The sequence below is a fragment of the Alligator mississippiensis genome, chromosome 3 (genome assembly GCF_030867095.1).
Source record: "Alligator mississippiensis isolate rAllMis1 chromosome 3, rAllMis1, whole genome shotgun sequence".
NCBI lineage: Eukaryota > Metazoa > Chordata > Crocodylia > Alligatoridae > Alligator > Alligator mississippiensis.
In genome coordinates, this window is record NC_081826.1 from 107,152,732 (window position 1) to 107,170,037 (window position 17,306).

At 41.1% G+C, this 17,306-nt stretch overlaps 1 long non-coding RNA gene across 2 annotated transcripts in view; it reads right to left on the reverse strand.

The window, feature by feature from the left end:
- Window positions 1–4,022: 4,022 nt before the first annotated feature.
- Window positions 4,023–17,306, reverse strand: part of LOC109283839 (uncharacterized) — a 56,018-nt gene continuing 42,734 nt past the window's right edge. For both annotated transcript variants that reach the window (XR_009460491.1, XR_002091105.2), the window contains 2 exons: window positions 5,446–5,527; window positions 4,023–5,029 (listed from right to left, as the gene is read on the reverse strand). This is a non-coding gene — a long non-coding RNA (uncharacterized LOC109283839). The remainder of the gene's footprint in view (window positions 5,030–5,445; window positions 5,528–17,306) is intronic.

Below are 17,306 nucleotides of genomic sequence, written 5' to 3' on the forward strand. Positions count from 1 at the left end.
TAGACATCATCAGTTGACCTCGCGTTTATTATTAGCTGCATGAACAATTAATAAGTGATCATTACGGGCCAGATGCTTCACCTGTTACATATCTGAGTTGAGACCCTTAGCTGCCTACTTACAGTGAGAACCTTACCTGCCTAAACTGACCTGTTCAAGCCCCAGGAAATCCATATTGCATCTATTTTTGTAATAGTCATTTGTCCCTTAATATTGAGTAACCCACCCTCCCCCGCCCCCCCCCAAAAAAATACCATCAAGAAGGAGGAGGGTCCACTCACTTCCTGTATGAAAAGTTTTATAGAGACTTGAGCAGGTCGGAACAGAATTTCACTTAGGCACCAAATGCCATTTATACACAGAATAGGTAGATTAGAATCTGGCCCAGGATTTCTAACTAGGATTCTGTTCCATTCTGCCAATGTCCCTGAAGAACTGTTAATATGTCTATTTTTGTAACATGCTTTCATCTAAGCCTTAAGACTAAATCAGAAAGGAAGAGGGGGACTGGCCTACCTTTTGTATTAACAGATTTTTCAGGGATTCAAAGTGGGTGGACTTAAACCATTTAAAGGCTAGATCCTGTTCCATGTATTAGGCACTGAAGTGCACTTAGGTGTCTACATCTAAACCTATCTCACTCAGCTCAAGTCCTTGAAAAAACAATCATGTACTTACTTCTGTAACATACTCCCACCTTACCCTTAACATTGAGTCAAAAAAGGCAGCAAGCAAGAGGAGGGAACATCTACCTTTTGTATTATATGTTTTTCCAGAGACTCAAACAAGCATCGTTCTATTCTACCCTGAGTGCTAAATGCACTTGGGCACCTCATAAGTAGAAAAGTGTGTGGCTGTTAGAAGTGTAACATTTAGGCATGTAAGGGTGCATCTACATATGCACATTTACTGCACAGTAACTTACATTACTGTGCAGTAAATGAAAATGATTGCACAATACAGGAGTGCATATACATGTACACTCTTGTACTGTGCAGTAACTATGGTGGTTGATGCCAACTTGAGTGTAAATTTGCTATCTGCATGATGCCCAATTAGTTACTGCATAGTAACACACACATAGATACTGAGTGGTAACCAGGGCCCCTCCCTGCTGGGTCTGCCTAGCCACTAGGGGCCAGCTGCAGCCCAGCTCCAGGCCTCCTGGCTGGCCCCTCCTGTCACCCAGAGATGGGCTGCTTTCTGGTAGCCCTCAGATGCAGGGTATAAGATCCTGAAGCCATTCTGTGCCCTGGGGCACACTGCACAGGAGCTTGGGGGACTGCAAGTCCTGTGTGCCCCCTGGACAGGACCCAGGCTGCTGCTGCTGCTGCTCATCTTGTCCACTACCTGGAGTTGCTCCTTGCCACAGGTGAGTGTAGTAAAGAGCTGCAGCCTGCTGCTCCACCTGCCCGGACATCAGAGCTCCCCAAGGCTTCCGCTTGGCTGGATATGCCAGGAACACAGTACCAGCCCCTGTTCCTGCACACCCCCAAGCCGTCTCCTGTCTTTGCAGCTGTGCACGTGCTGTGGCACAATTGCCTCTGCCATGCAGCTCCCAGTCCCTGGCCCTGCTGCTGAGCTTTCCTGTGCACTATACAGAGCTGGCCACACAGGGGCAGCTGCGTGGGGGCCCAGAGAGCTGGCATGGGAGGTACCACCACCATGTCCTCCCCATCCTCTGAAGCGAGGTCCAGCCCCAGTTGTGTTTGTATGCCTGAGCTGAGAACCTGCGGTCCCAACTGAACCCAAGAGGAGGGGCACAACCTTGTGGCCCTCTGAGGGGATGTGGAGGTATAGAGGCAGTCTTTGTGGGGTGGGCACTCGACCACCCATATTTATGAGGCCCTGTCAGGTGGGATGCATGAGAGAGACCACTCCCAGTCGGTGTGAAAGTGTTGCATAAAGGTCAAGGCTTTGTGCGTACAGTGGATGGCCATGACTGACCATAACCATCAGTCCAGTTGTGCCTGCAAGACCATGCCCCTTATGTGTGAATTGACCAGAATGTTGGTGCCCTGGGACCCAGGCCACAAACCTGCAGTTTTGACCAGTAAGCACGGTCTGATAGAGCCTTGGCCCCACCATGACCCTGCTGGGTATGACACCTCCCTGGGAAAGGGTCCTCAGGTATTCAGCACCCCACCCTGCCCACCTCCCTGGCTGCTTCATCCACTAGCAGCTCAGGGAGCCCTGGCCAGTGGCTGTCTTGCTAGCTCCATACCCCACTGCCCCTCCACAAGAAGCGGTCTGCCATGACATTGCTGGCCACCATCAGCACCAAAATCTCCCTGGAGGGAGGGCCTAGCCAGGCATCAGTCCACCAAGCACCATGGGCCACAGACACCAGGTACAGCCACTCACCGTGCTGCACTGGGGGCAGGGCGCTCTGAGTTCCTGCCCTGGGCCCTGTTCCCACTCCCTGCCCAGCCTGCCCACATTCCCCTGACCCCAGGGCCCCACCCCACAGCATGCAGAGAGGCGGGACACAGTTCAGAATTTTATTGGGCAGCATGTGTCCCCAAAGCTCAGTGAGCATGGGAAAATACAGGAAATAATTGTTTTATAGTTTCACCCATGTGTGTCCTGAAGTGGTGTTGGGAGTTGGCAGGGGGTTAGGGGTGTGTGGGCTATGGGGCAGGTGGGCTGGAGTGTGGAGTGCAGGAGAAGAGGGTTGGTTAGAGCCTCCTGCAGCTGGTGCCCTGGGCCTGGCCGGTGAGTATGTGGCAGTCCTGGGGCCTGCGCAGGGGGTGCCTGGTAGGGCCAGCAGGTCCAGCATCATGGCCAGCAGGACTACAGGGTACTGCTCATTGCTGGCAGGGGCTGGGATGAGCTGCAGCTGTGGGGTGCTAGGCACTGCTGGCAGGAGCAGGGGCAGGAGCAGTGTGGGGATGCAGAGTGGGTAGCAAGGGAACTACTGTTTGCTGCCGCTGTGCTAGCCCTGCAGCTCCAGGGCAGGGCAGGTGCTGGACAGGAACCAGAGGGTGGGGGAGTGCTTTTAAGATGGCCACCAAGGGCTGGCAGCTGCCTCTGGCCTCAGCATGGCTGCCAAGTCCTGGCAGCCATGTGCCTGAGGCTGGCATTCCTCCTGGTGACCGTGAGGGGCACATGGTAGGCTGCTTTGTCCTCGGTCTAAATTTAGTCCCAGATTGACTGCACATGTAGATGCTAGCCCTAATCCTGTTTACTCCATAATAGTTGTAATGCACAGTAAATGCATGTGCAGGCACGCCCTAATAGTAGGAACTGGCCCTTTACATTTAAAAAGAACTTGGTGTCTGCTAAGTATTTTATTATAAATAAAACTACTGATTCAAGTCCAGGTTAATAGTAAATCACACTAGCAAAAATGAAAACAGAACAGATTTAGAATCAATTCTGAACTCAGTTATTTTGGGGGCAACCAGGGAAGCAGTTGTTCTCTACTAAGCATTAACAACCAATGAAGTTCCATTCACCTTAGAAGTCAAAATGAAATATTACCCAGAGTGCTGTTGATTTAAAGATATAACCCTACATGATTTGCTTGTGTCCCAAGGCTTGGCTCCCCATGAGTTTATGGTATTCAGCTGGGCTTCCTGAACCTGGTCCCTTACACATAGTTCTAATGCTTCCTATATATACACAAAGGGTCAACAGAAGTATTCTGTTGTTCTTTTATATATTGTTAAATATAGGATTTAAATTTCCAACACTATAATTTTGGTTACCTTTTGATAACCCTTAAAACTTATCAGTATTAGCACTATGTCTGTCATCAGCACTTTCAGTATTATTAGTGTGAATTGAAATTATTCACTCTAAGCATGCTTACTTAATTTAATTTCTCCTAGACTGTGAATTATTTTTTTTCTTGATTAAACAAATGGCTTGTCCTATTTCACTTAACATATATTGACAGTACCAGACAGAGAGGGCCTATTTAAATAGATTCCAATTGGTATATCAAAATCTCAGTTCTATCCCAACTATGCAGTTAGTCCAATAAAACATATCACCCAAATAAATCCTTTCCTCTCACCTGATTTTATTAGAAGTCTCATTATGTTTCACATTTTTGTAAAGATGCAGCCCCATTAGCTTTATGAGCATCAGTTATCACTTAAAAACAAAGTAATTCTTCAGTTTTTATGCTGAAGTTTCAATGTGGAGAAGAATTTGAAATTAAAAAGACTCCAACACCAGAAAGCAAACAGTGTAAGAACAAAAAGTTTGGGTAGAGTTCCACAATTCCTTTGAATTTAAACAATTCTTGTTATGGTTTAATGCTTGGGAATGACAATATTTTATTGAAATACAACTCACAAATGTTAAAGGAATTGCCTCAGAAGGTTTATAAGTAAAGGTACAACCTTTGGAAAATGAAACAAGGTTGCCTAGTTTTCACTTTACAGTGTACTAATGTGGAGGATGAGTGCTTGACATATGACGGCGCAAAAGAGGAAATGAGCATAAGGGACTTTTACGTATATATGATAAATGCTGATGATTTTAAAAAGTGGTAAAGCACTATACATGAAGAACTGATAAAAGTAAATAGTGTTTTTAATTTTCCCCATCATTTCTCCAAATCCTTAATGAGCTGTACCACCCATTTTTCTTGTATTGAAATATGCACGTTTAACTTTTACATGACATAAAAGGTATTCAACTGAATTCACAATTCAGAAATTTAGCTAGGACTAGACGTTGCCACAGGATAACTTTTTACCAAATACCTTTTAGTTCCTATTGGAGAATACTGATTACAGCCAGTTTATTTCTGCCTACTGGACATTACATATGGTCATAGCATGTAGTGTTCAGTTGCAGCTTACTGGCAATTCATGTTGCTACATGTTAGATGTCACATGTTGCTAGACTGATGCTGACACTTCATCACAATCAGAGATTCCCCCCGCCCCCCCCAATTGAGAGGTTGAAGACCTTTTCTCAATTAAGAAAACAGGAGTTGATTATAGTGTCAAAGTAATTGTCCTTAGATTTCATTAATATTCAGGTCATTTGTCAATCCAACAGCATTAGTAACCTGAAATGACAATTATTAAATGCATTAATATAAAACTGTTGTACATACAATGTGGATACAGAGAATAGTAACTATTAACTCTCAGAGGGAATAGAAAGTCACTGTCATCATTAATTTAAAAATATCTGCAGTGAAAGAAATAAAACAACAAATAGACATGCAAAGCAATATCAGTTTAAAGCTGTGCTAATTACTTGACAATAAAACAGAGCAATAGTGAAGAAAAATGCACATTTTTGAAGTTATACATCATTACTGCAGGCATCTTTCACAGTGGTACAAAGTGTTCCTCACATAATAAAATATAGCTTTATCTTCTGTAGCAAAATACATCTGTAATAATTGCAAGAATTTTATGTGACCATATAAATCTTACCAAGAATTAAATGACTCTTGTGGGTAGTGGTTGATCTTACCTCCACTGAAGTCAACAGGAGCTCTGCACTGCCTTCAACAGAAACAGGAATGCTCCCAAGATGTTCTTAAAGGAAAAGTTCTCTGAAAAGTAAAAGTACTATGTGTTTGGCCAACACTCAGAATAACTAATTTAATTACCAGCAGTGTAAAGCTGAACTTTAATATTAATTTTACATCAAGTACCAGCAGTATTTATCAGCAATATGTGGCAATCAGTAATAAGTGAGACTCCACTGTTTGCACATTCAAAACTCCCAATGACATCAATATGGTACAGGAATTCTAAAGAAACTAAAAGACTAAAAAAAAGTTAAGCCTATATAAAGAATTCTATTGTTGCCTTGCTATACTTCTAATGTGTGTCTATATATTATAGGTTGTGATACTTATAGCTACTGTAAAAGGGAGGATCTGAGAACTGCACACAGAATATCCTAACTCTGATTTTAGATAAAAATAATGGAATAGTTAAATGAAGATTCTGTCAAGAATTAGAGGATTAGAAATAATAAATTCTAGTAAGCCAAAATGATATTGTCAAACAAGACTACTGATTGGTTTGGTTTTTTTTAACAATATTATGGATATGGTTTGTAAAGACCATTTATGACAACGTGTTCCTGGATTATCCCGAAGCATTTGACTTAAGGGACATGAACAGTATCTCTATGGGAAGCCTAGGAACATTGCTGCACCAAAACCCAGAAATTAGGTAATGTAGCCAGGTTAGCATAGCACTGAGCACATGCCAAGAAGCAGGCCTAAAGCAAGGAGTGGTTCTGAGTATGTACTCAGAGCGGTGTTAAACTGCCTACAGCACTTCATTTTTGAACTCTGGGACTTGCAAAGGGAGAAAGAGTTGGCTTAGGGGTGTTCCCAGGAAATAACCAAACACACAAATTAGGTAGATTAAAGTGAGCTGACAGATTTCATAATGTAGTTGATAAAAGGGAGAAAGTAATGAGCTGCTGTTCTAGCAGTGTTTCCCCAGATCCAAAGTTCATGGTCCAAAGCTATTAAATATTGTTATTAATAATTTAAGATGATTCAAAATCTGTATTTGGTACAGTTTGCAGATGACACCAGCAGATAATGAGGAAGATGGGGTTACTTTTACCAAAAAGTACAAATTGCCTAATGACATGGTCACAGTTTAAAAAAAAAAAAGTAGTTATATTTCCTTACATTTGGTTGTATGTCTGGGAACTGAGGTTAAGTGTGCTAAAAGAAAAACTCTAGCTTAGAGAGCAGTGATTCAGAGAAGGACTTAAGTAGGTTGCCGTAGAGCAGGGCTGTCAAAAATACAGACTGTGGACCAAATGTGGTTTATGGAGTCCTGTGATGAGGCCCATGGGTCTCCAGCAGACCCCATGTACTGGTGAAGGGGCTGCAAATGACATGGGGGTTGGCCTGTGTCATGCACTGCATGCAGTGTCCATGCCAGGCTGGGCCTTCTCACTGACTCTGGAGCCAGTCCATACTATGCCATGTCAGAACTGGCGTGCAGGGCCAGTCCAGTGGGACCCCTCATACAGTACACACCTCATGCCCCACACAGATGCACCCTGTGCCAGCCCCATACACCATGTGCAGAAAAGAGCCCCAGAGTTGGGCTGATGTACTCTGGGCCCATGCAGCACAGGGAGCTGGCACAGGAAATGTGCTGTATGCGGTACTGCACTGGAGTAGCCCTTTGCACTGCCTCTGGGACACACAATCCAGCCTATGGATACTCATTTGGCCCACAGGGCTGGATGAGTTTAACACCCTTGCTGTAGAGTTTCACAAATGCTTCTATTTTCATGGAACCTCACCTTGCAACATATTCTGGTGTATTGTGAGCAAATAAAGTCCCTGACAGATGTTACACTTAAGACAGAATTAACTGGTTGTACTGTGGTAGCTGGGAGCTCCCATTAGCTGATTGGGACTCCCAGCCAAGGAAGTGCATGGTGTACTCTGGCGATGGGGCTCCATGCTACTTGCTCATGCAGGGGAAGCCCAGAATCATGATCCTGGGCTCCCCTTTCACTGGCAACATTGCAAAATGGGATCTGATAATTGATCCCAGAATTGTGCCTTTTGCCATGTACAATTCTGCATGGCAAGAAGGGCAATTGTTGGAACTATGCATCAAATCCCACTGTGCCTTTGATTTAATACCTTTCTGAAAACCATGTTTTATATGGGAACCTAACCTGTGAGGAGTGCAATCAACCTCCTCTCTAATTAATGTGTGAGAGAAAGTCAATAGAGATATTTAATGTCGCTTACTTTCCATTGTATGGAATTCTATTTATTATTGCTTGATTGGAAATAATGTTCTTTCTTCATTTCACTTCCAACTTTTTTTTCATTTGGACATGCCATTTGTCCAGTATTTTCAGTTATAATACAAGCACTTTAGGTTTTGAAAACAACAGGAAAAAAAAAGCCAGGAGTGCTATCTGTTGGGGAGGGCAGGCAAGATAGAGCTGGAACTATGGCCCAAATTCAGGATAAAATGTTCACTATATTTTTTGAAAAAGAGCTATCAGAGGTATCATTGAAGGATGTACTGACCCAGGCTGTTGTAAGGAATTTTAACTCAACTTCAAGTGCTCCTAAGAGTCCCACCCCAATGCTGCCCCTAGAACCTCATACATAACTGGTAAGTTAAAGTAAAAATGTCCCGCTTTTTCTCAGACTAAAACTCAAAATAGTGGGTGTGTACTAGGGCTGTGTGAAATGCACCCTATTCGATTTGGATTTGGCCCAAATTGGGGACAATGATTTGATCCATTGATTCAGATCACTGTCCCCGATTTGATTTGGCCGAATCTGAAGATTCAATGTTGAGTTGGCGAATCAGCGATTCGGACACAGGCACAGCTTTAAAAGTTTTTTTTCTACATACTTTGAGGTAGCAGGTATGGCTTGTGATTGCTGCAGTGCTGGGTGTATGGAGTGGGGGGGGGGAGGGGGAGGGGGGCTTTCCAGCATGCTTGGCAGAGAACCCTGGAAGTGGACCAAAGTACTTGTGGTCCACTTCTGGGTCTGCCAGGGAGCATGCTGGGGGCCCCCCTGTGCCTCCCCAGCTTGGCAATCAGCCACAGGGGGACCCCAGGTGCCCCTCACAGACCCAGGAGGCACCAGTCGCTGAGCTGGTGGGGGACGCCCCCTGCATGCTCCCCGGTGGACCAGAAAGTAGACTGGAAGTGCTTCTGGTCCACTTCCGGGTCTACTGCCCAGTGTGCTGGGGAGCCCCCAGTGCTTCTGTGGGACACTGCATCTGCCCCAGCGTTCAGAGCCCCTGCTACCTAGAGGTATGTAGAAAAAACATTTAAAACTGTATCTATGTCTGAATCACTGAATCTGTCTGAATCTCTCCAAAGCGATTCGGAGAGATTAAAGAGTTCTCTGATTCGATTCAGAGATTCGGCCACTGAATTGGGCCAAATCTCCACCGAATCAAAACATGGACCAAATGTTCACACAGCCCTAGTGTGTACTGCCTCCTGTCTTTTTTGTACCTGTGAATTCAGAAATGAAAATTTTTGAATCATTTGTCCATTAACTATGTATCTGCATGAGGTATTCAGGAAGAGCAGTAACAGATTGTGCTTTCACAGGTATCCTGTGGGACAACAGCTTGTAAATATGTTCCTGCCAAGCAGTACCTAAGAAAAAGAATCTATTTAGGTCACCTCAGGGGACCCACAAATTGTCCACAAGGACTCATACAAAACCTTTACAGCAAGTTGTTGGAAATAAAGTTCTTTTTTTCCATCCATGTGAAAAATGCAACACTAAATGAACAAAACCCAGATTTATCTTGTGTTATTTCCTACATACATAGCAGATTTATATATTTACATGTAATCACACAACTAAATTCAGTTGACCATCATTTTGCCACAGGAAGTCACACATGCAAAGAAAACAAACCTTCAGATTGCTACACAGAATTCTCTCTTGTTAAAGTTCAAAAACAAAGGGCCTGATTCCTACTCCCTTAGAAATCTCACTGAAATTAACAGTTGCTATCGGAAAGAAAGGAAGCCAGCCCAAGATGAACAGTGCTTGATGGAGTATGATCTTTTAAAAAGCACTGATAAAAATTATAACATGACATTTGATTTAAATATCAATGCACAAGAATGCAAAAGAAAGAGAATAAATAAAACAGTCAAGAGAGGAATCCCTACCTTTTGGATATGAAGAAATTAATCAATCTGTAGAATGATCAGAGCTGACAAAGTATTGATATCAGCGTAATTCAGAAAACAAACAGATGTAACATAAAAGGATGGAGTCCAATTGTCTGATAGCCAAAAGCTTTCAGTCAGTATTTTAAATGGTCCAAAGGAAACAATGCTAACCATGGAGAAATTATAGAGCAGAGAATTTAGTGAACAAACTGAAAACAAAAACTTCTTAGGATTAAGATTGGGTATAATACCTTCCCTAAAGCTTTTAAAAATCAACAATATTTTGCCCTCACATAGCCTGTTCTATCCAAAAGTCTCAATGCCACTTACAACAACAAGTAATTATTATCATCTCCATTTTGTTTCAGACTGGGGAGCTGGAGTCAATGGGATACAGCACCACTAAAAGACTTGTCGGCACTGGCAACTTTCTGTGCCAAGCATCAGAGTCATCAAACATGCTGCATTTCTCTATTTAAGGCATCCCCTGAACTGGAAGCTGCATCAGTACCTAATAGCCCACCTGTAGTGTCACACAAACACAGCTACACTGCTGTTGGTTCAGGAAGTAGCCTGTGGAAAGCAGAGCAGAAGATTGTATTTGAGGAAAATGTTGTCTAACATTGCAAGTTTACAGTATAGACATGTCTTTGCATTCAGGAAAAATCACCATGGACTGGTAGGATGGACTTCCTGGCTTTGTATTTAAGGTTGCAGGGGAAAAAATTAAGAGAAATCAATTTTGAAAATGACTACTTAGACTTAGGTAGAATGCAGGGTAGAGATGCACCTTATAGGCTATCTAAATCAGATATGTATAAGCTTTTGTGAACAAGAGCTCCCCTTCAGAATCTGATGAAAATCTTATACAACTATGATTTAGATAGTCTATATGGTGCATCTCTACCCTGGCTTCTTCCTGAATTCAGCTTAACGTGGCTAATTAGTCTCTCTACTAGGACCTACCAATTTCTATTTATCCCGTCTTATTCTTCCATGTTTTGACTGGACAAGTATGATTATGGGACAACAAATCCAAGGACACTATGCAAAATAATATATATGCAGAAACACTAAGTACTTCTATGTGGATAGTTTTGCTCAAAAAATTGGGAGGAAAAGGGAAACAAAAAAAATAAAATGAACATCTGGCTTCCTTTCCATTGCCAAAAAGAGGGTTCAGCATTATTTTCCTAACTACTTGTCTGCATTTGCTGTCTATTGTGTCAGTCAAACTCAGGAAAGAAATTGTAATTTCCTCCTCATTATATTTTCCCCTACTCACTGAATTTTCCAATAAAATTGCTTAACTGTAAAATGCAAGTGAATGACATGCTCACAAGATTTGAATAAATCTGTGTTCTGTATCACAAAACATTTCTTTTGTTGCTTTTATTAATTTTGGCCAAATGCTGCCTGCTCAGTCAGTAAAGATGACCAAAGCTCCTTTACATTTCTCCTGAGTATTTGCTCCTATAAACATAAACAATGAGAATGCTCTCTTTCCCTGTAGGTTTCTTAATTGGAATACCATAGCTCTTCACTACTTTGTGGTGAAAATAAAGTGCATGGAACTAAATATGGCCCATGCTTAAGACTTTTACAGGCTCAATACGGATTACAAAAATGACCATGGTCATGGACAGGCAGTCATTCTACTACTGTAATTTTCTGGGAATTTGTGCTGCTTGACTCCTCACAGTCATGGAAGAGTCAAGTATACAGGCATTAGTTCTAATCAGAAAAAAAATTCTTGCAAGGGAGAATTTTCAAGTGTCAAAGTGAAAAAACAAAACAAAACTCTCTCATAGATGGGACTTGAATCCTCCATAAGAAACTGAATGAATGCCAGTATGTTGGCAACTTCTGCTGGAAGAGTTGCAATTCTCCTCGCAGAAATGTAATGCCTTCTAGGCGGCCTTAGTCTTTCATAGAGAAATATTAAAATACATTTGAATTTAGACAAGAAGGAAAGGTGATAGATGTTAGACATTTCCAAGATGGGGTTATAAAAATTAAATAGTATACATACAGATACTAATTTTTCAAGACTATCATCTTCATCAAAACAATGTAGTATAGCCAAGAGACATGATTACATGGAAAGTAAGGTTTAAGAGAATGGCTATAATCATGTAACATTAGTGGTAGACACACTCAACAGCAGCACTATTTGCAATGTATTTCCCACATTCATCAAATAACTCAGTGATAAGGAAGTTGATCTGACACCACCAAGGATGGTACTTAAGTGTACATAGTGTGGCACTATCATGCAGAGATGTGATGCTAAATTAAGTTTTGTACTAATCTAACACCATTTACAATTTTAGGTAAGTGGAGCACATTGGAGCCACAGAGGTGGCCATGACACCAACTGGTGGCCTTGTGACTCCTGCTCTGAGGCTCCCTGATAATAGCTAGAAAATGATATTTAGAGATTTGCTTTTAGGAACTGTCTTGTAGGTAGAGTAGATTTTACAGTAGAACAATGGTCCAGGGGAATGGCAAGGGTTAATCGGTTTCTAAAAGTCTGTTTGTGACAAAATTTCACATTCTCACCCTTCAAGGCCCACTGTGTCTGAACAGACAAGCAGGCACATACATCCTGGGAAATAAACACATCTAAACAGTGTTGCATAATAAAGATAAGGGACTCTGCAACACTAGCATTAGGTCACAGTGACCAGCTACAAAGCCCCTGGGATTTCCAGTTTTGGTGGACAGACCAAATTAGGAGGCCTGGCATGCCCAAATTAAGACACCAGTAACTGAACAAGTTAAGATGCATGCATGTCATATGTCTGAGAAACAAAGGGATTTGCTGACAGAACAGAACATGGACATCTAATAACCACAGGGAAACAAATCAACACTACCTGGAAATGAAGAGTTATCAGAGGAGAAAGAATAGAATACAAAAGGAAGGATTTCAGAGCAGCAAGGGGATCCTTGAGGTGAAGCAGGGAATCCTGAGGCCACCACAGGCTGGTGGTGTGCCCTCTACCCATTGCACCTGCCCCATTCATGGGGAAGAAAGGAGGGGTGGGCATCGCCCCTAATCTTTCAGGCTGCTGACTGCTTGCATTCAAGAAAAGAGCCACAGAATAAGACTCATATACCAGCTGTTTGCATCACTCTTCTTTTGAATCCCCTGGGACTGGAAAATAATTTGTATTATATTCTGTAATCATCTTGCTTGCTTGCTTTGCTTACATTACTGCCCAAGGCAGATACTCTCTCAACCAGGCACTCCTCTGCAATCTTCCTGGGGAGAAGCTACTTTCTCTCCTGCCTGCAGTGCTCACCTGACTTCCTGGGTTCAGATGCTGGCATTATGTGCCTCCTAATCCCTGCCTCTTCTTGTCAAGTGAGTCTCCAGTCACTCATGGGGGTTCCCATTCTGGCCCTGATGTCCAGGCTGCCTTCAGGGCAGCTTACTGCTGCTACCTTTGCTGCCATAGCAGTGTTCCTAGTGCTCAAACAGGGCTATACCCTATTGTAATATTGTTGAACAGCTGACCCTGCAATAAGCCCTCTCAGCCTATGAGAAACTGGCTGCCTATTTTCCTGCAGCCAGTCCATACCATGTAGTCTTCCTCTTAACCTGGGAATATCCCTGCTGCTGTCTCTGTCTTCAAGCAACAGGAGCCTCTGGTTCCCTGTTACACCAAGACAAAGGAAGTATGCTTTAGCAGATGCTAAATTAATTTGATTTTAGCCTAGGAGCTTTCCCCACACTAGAATCCATACTGCTAAAATTAAACTAAAAGTGTTAAACTGAATCTCATCTGATAATAATGGGTTTTACAATCAGCTTAAGCTTCTTTAATTCATCTAACATGGCCGAAAACAATATCTTTTCCTTTAGTCTAGACAAGGCCCATGTTTCCAAAGTAGATGACTCTGACCCATGCAGTTATGCAAGTTGTTATGTACTACCTTCTTTAGAAAGATGGTGTGGAACAACTTTCTGCAAAGCTTGAATCAAATGCACAACAAAATGGTAGATTATTATTCATTACTACATGATCTATTATGGGAATATAAAGAATCCAGTGCAATGCCCTGGTAGAGTAATAGGCCCACATATTTGCTGGGACCTTAAGTGGGTGACTCTGAACTCTCAAAACATACGACTGTGTTGTCCAATAAGTTATTTCAATACCTGATCAGCAACAGTGGAGTGGGCCAATGTGTGGTATTTACTTCTGTTACCATCTTAGATGACAAAAAACTCAAAAGTTTCCCATTAACTATAATAGCCACAATGACTCTAGTGATTTAGAAGAGCTAATGAGAGCTTTGAAGTATATTCTCACAGTACAATAATAACAAGTGATTCTAAGTGTTTCACTAATAACTCATTGAAAGGCACATTTCACTCTATTTTGAAAAGGAAACACTGATGCAATAATTGGTGGCCAGTAAAATAAGCCTACTCTTTGTATCCTTTACCCCCATCCTTAGAGAACTTCTTTAAGTAAATAGGTTGAAGAAGGTGTCCTAGTAGTCGTAGGAACCTTTCTCACTCAGCAATGGAAGAATGAGGAAATGAGGAACATTTATTTTAAAGTTGCATCAGCAGGATCAAGAAACCTCTCTTTCTTTGGATGCAGTCCAAACAGCACCAGTTACATAAAATCCCCAGAACAGGGATTTTGTTTTCCTGGAGAGTGGCCTGCTGAGTTTCAACAATTCCTGAATGAGGTATACATCTCCTTAAAGTTTGCAGCAAGGCTAGAGCATATGCTGATGCCATTGCTGCTGAGTCTAAGAGGACAATAGCAGTGTATTCCCAAAGGAAATTTGAAATTAATATACAATAAGAAAAACCAAAAGACCCAAGATAAAGGGAGGGGAGTAGCCAGTCGGCTATAAAAATCTTGGAGAGGATCAGAATAAGTTCAAAATGATAATAACAGGAAGAGATGAGAGGCTGCAGAACAGTATCCTTCTGCAAGCCAAATGTGATGTTCAGGGATTTGGTAGGGAAGAGGAATGGCAAAATACGTAGGTTTTGTTTTCTGTTTTGTTTTATTTGTTTAGGTTTGGTTTTGTTTAACAAAAACAAATTTCACTGTTTTGTTTTGTTTTAATTTTACTTCAAAGTTTCAGGTTCCCATTAAACAAAAACATCAACTAAGCCTCAGAAAGTGAGAACAAATTAAACATGTTAGGTTTCCAAAAACTATTCCATCCCAGCCAAGAGCTGTCAGTCCTGGTCTCCAACATCACAGTCACAGCATCTAAAGAGTTGGTCACTGAGCAAGTAGGGGAAAAAAGGATTAGTGACCTCTTACTTTATGTCAAGGGCATGCAACCAGCCAGGGTAACAACACTAGTAAATCTAAATTAGAAGTTAGAAATTATACTGCAGAAGGTTATATTTAGATGCCAGCCAGAAAGAAGAGAGCTAGTAATAAAAATAATGATAAATGCTGGCATTGTGGGGAAGGAAATAGAAAAGTATTATACTTGTCATGACTATATCTTAAGATGCTTTTTTTCTCCTGTGAAGAAACAGATAATAAAATAGAAATACAATTTTGGACAGTTCGTACCTACTGAGACAGACATTCTAATATTAATGATTTGACTGATCAAATCATTTAAATTTAAATGCAACAGAGGGAGAAAAAAAATGTCTGGAAGTCAAAAAATTGCAGTTTGGTAAAATGGGTTCATTTAATAAACCTGAAAAAGATGCCCTTCATTTCAAGGGATTCGCAGATTAAAATCAGAGTTTGAAAAATGTTACTGATGCAGTATTAAGTTGTTATAAGTGAAATCATTCCAAAAACATAATTTACTTTTTATCAGTTCTACTAGTTAGTTGCTCTCTTTTCTTTGTACAGCTTGGACATTGTAATAGACCTCAAGGGACATATTCTGTTTCATTAGTCAGTAGACATTTGTTTGAATTAGTGGACAGAAGACCTGACCCTAATCAGGTAGTCCTGCTCTCTAAAATAAGACTTCTGCTCATGAATAAAAGTTGCAGAATCAGATGCTCTGATAGTTAGGTTTTAACCTTTTGGCATGACCATTTATTATAGAGGACAGAGTTTGAAGACACTTAGTCCCTTTTCATATGGTCTTGTAATCTGTTCCTGCAGATGGAAATCACATGGTGAGGCTCTAATGAGGTAAGTCAGGTACTTGGAGGTTCAAATATTCTTATTTCTACCTACAATTTGTTTTCCTCAGTACAAAATGTGGGCACAAACATTTTGATAAAACATAGAATATAAAAATCAACATAAAGCACCTTAAATTGATTAAATATTAGGTAAATAATCAATCTTAAAAGGTAATTACATGCAAATAGGAAATTATCGCTGAGTAGGTGTTATTTCAGTCCCACCAGTCCCACAAGGACCAGTTCTTGACCTTTGACCCGCATTTAATATGTATATGAATGACTTGAGAGAAAACAAAATAATTTCTGATAAGAGTTTACAAATGACACAAAAAATTACAGGAATGATAAATATTGAAGAGAATAGGTCATTGATTCAGGGCAATTTGTGACACAATGTTTGTTTGGGCACAGCTTATCAAGCAATTTGGCCCAATGTAAGTTGTGTAAGCCATGACTTGAGAATCATGATGGATAATAAGCTGCATGCTACCTGCAAGTGCAATCCCATGGACAAACAAGAAGGCTAATATGATTTTAGATGTATAAATAGGAGAATATAAAGTAGGAATAGGGAGGTTCATATTACTTTTCTATTTGGCAATGGGTATAATAATTCCAACGTACAATTCAAGAAAAATGTTGCAAAATTGGAAAAGGTTCAGAAAAGAGCCATAAGAATGATAAAAGGATTGAATAAAATGATTTATAATGAGGCTGAAGAAGCTCAATCTATTTAGTTTATCAGAGAGAAAATTAAGGGATAGCTTGATCACAATTTGTAAGTACCTACATATGGGGAAAGTAAATTTGATAAAGAACTCTTTAATCTTAGAGAAAAAAAGTATAACAAGATTAGATGGCCAGTAGTTGAAGCTGAATTCAGACTCAAAATAAGGCACAAATTCATTACAGTCATGGTAATCAATAGTGTTGGCTAAAATTTTCCAACAGAACAGTTTTCAATTGGAAAAAAAGCTGTTTTGTCAAAATAACCATGTTTCATAGAGACATGCCAAATTCAAAAATTATTTGAGGGTGAAAAAAAAAATCAAAACAATTAATTTGGCTAAGGTCAAAATGTTTCATTTTAATTTTGTTTAACACCTCTATTTTTATGTTCAAAATGAAAATGTTTAAATGAAGTGGTAAAGACCAGATAAAATGTTTCTGTAAGGTTGATTTGACTTCTCTAAAGTGATACCTTTGTTCAACAAGAATTAAAATACTTTGCATTTTCTTCACAAGTACAGGCAAGAAAGAAAGAGAAAAAAGTGACTTAAAAAACAAATTAAACCTTTATTATATGAATTGCCCATCAAGAATGAGGAGGGTGGGAACAGGCAGGGACAGAGTGCCACCACCCACCACCCCACACCTCCCAGGTTTGGGGGGGAAGCTTGCCTCACCATCCCCTCCATCCCCCTCTGCCAGCACCCTGCACCACTACTGCCTCCAAGTGGTGGCCTCACCCCCACCCCTGGCCCTGTTCCTTGGAGATGGAGGTGGGACAGGATGGTGCTGGTGT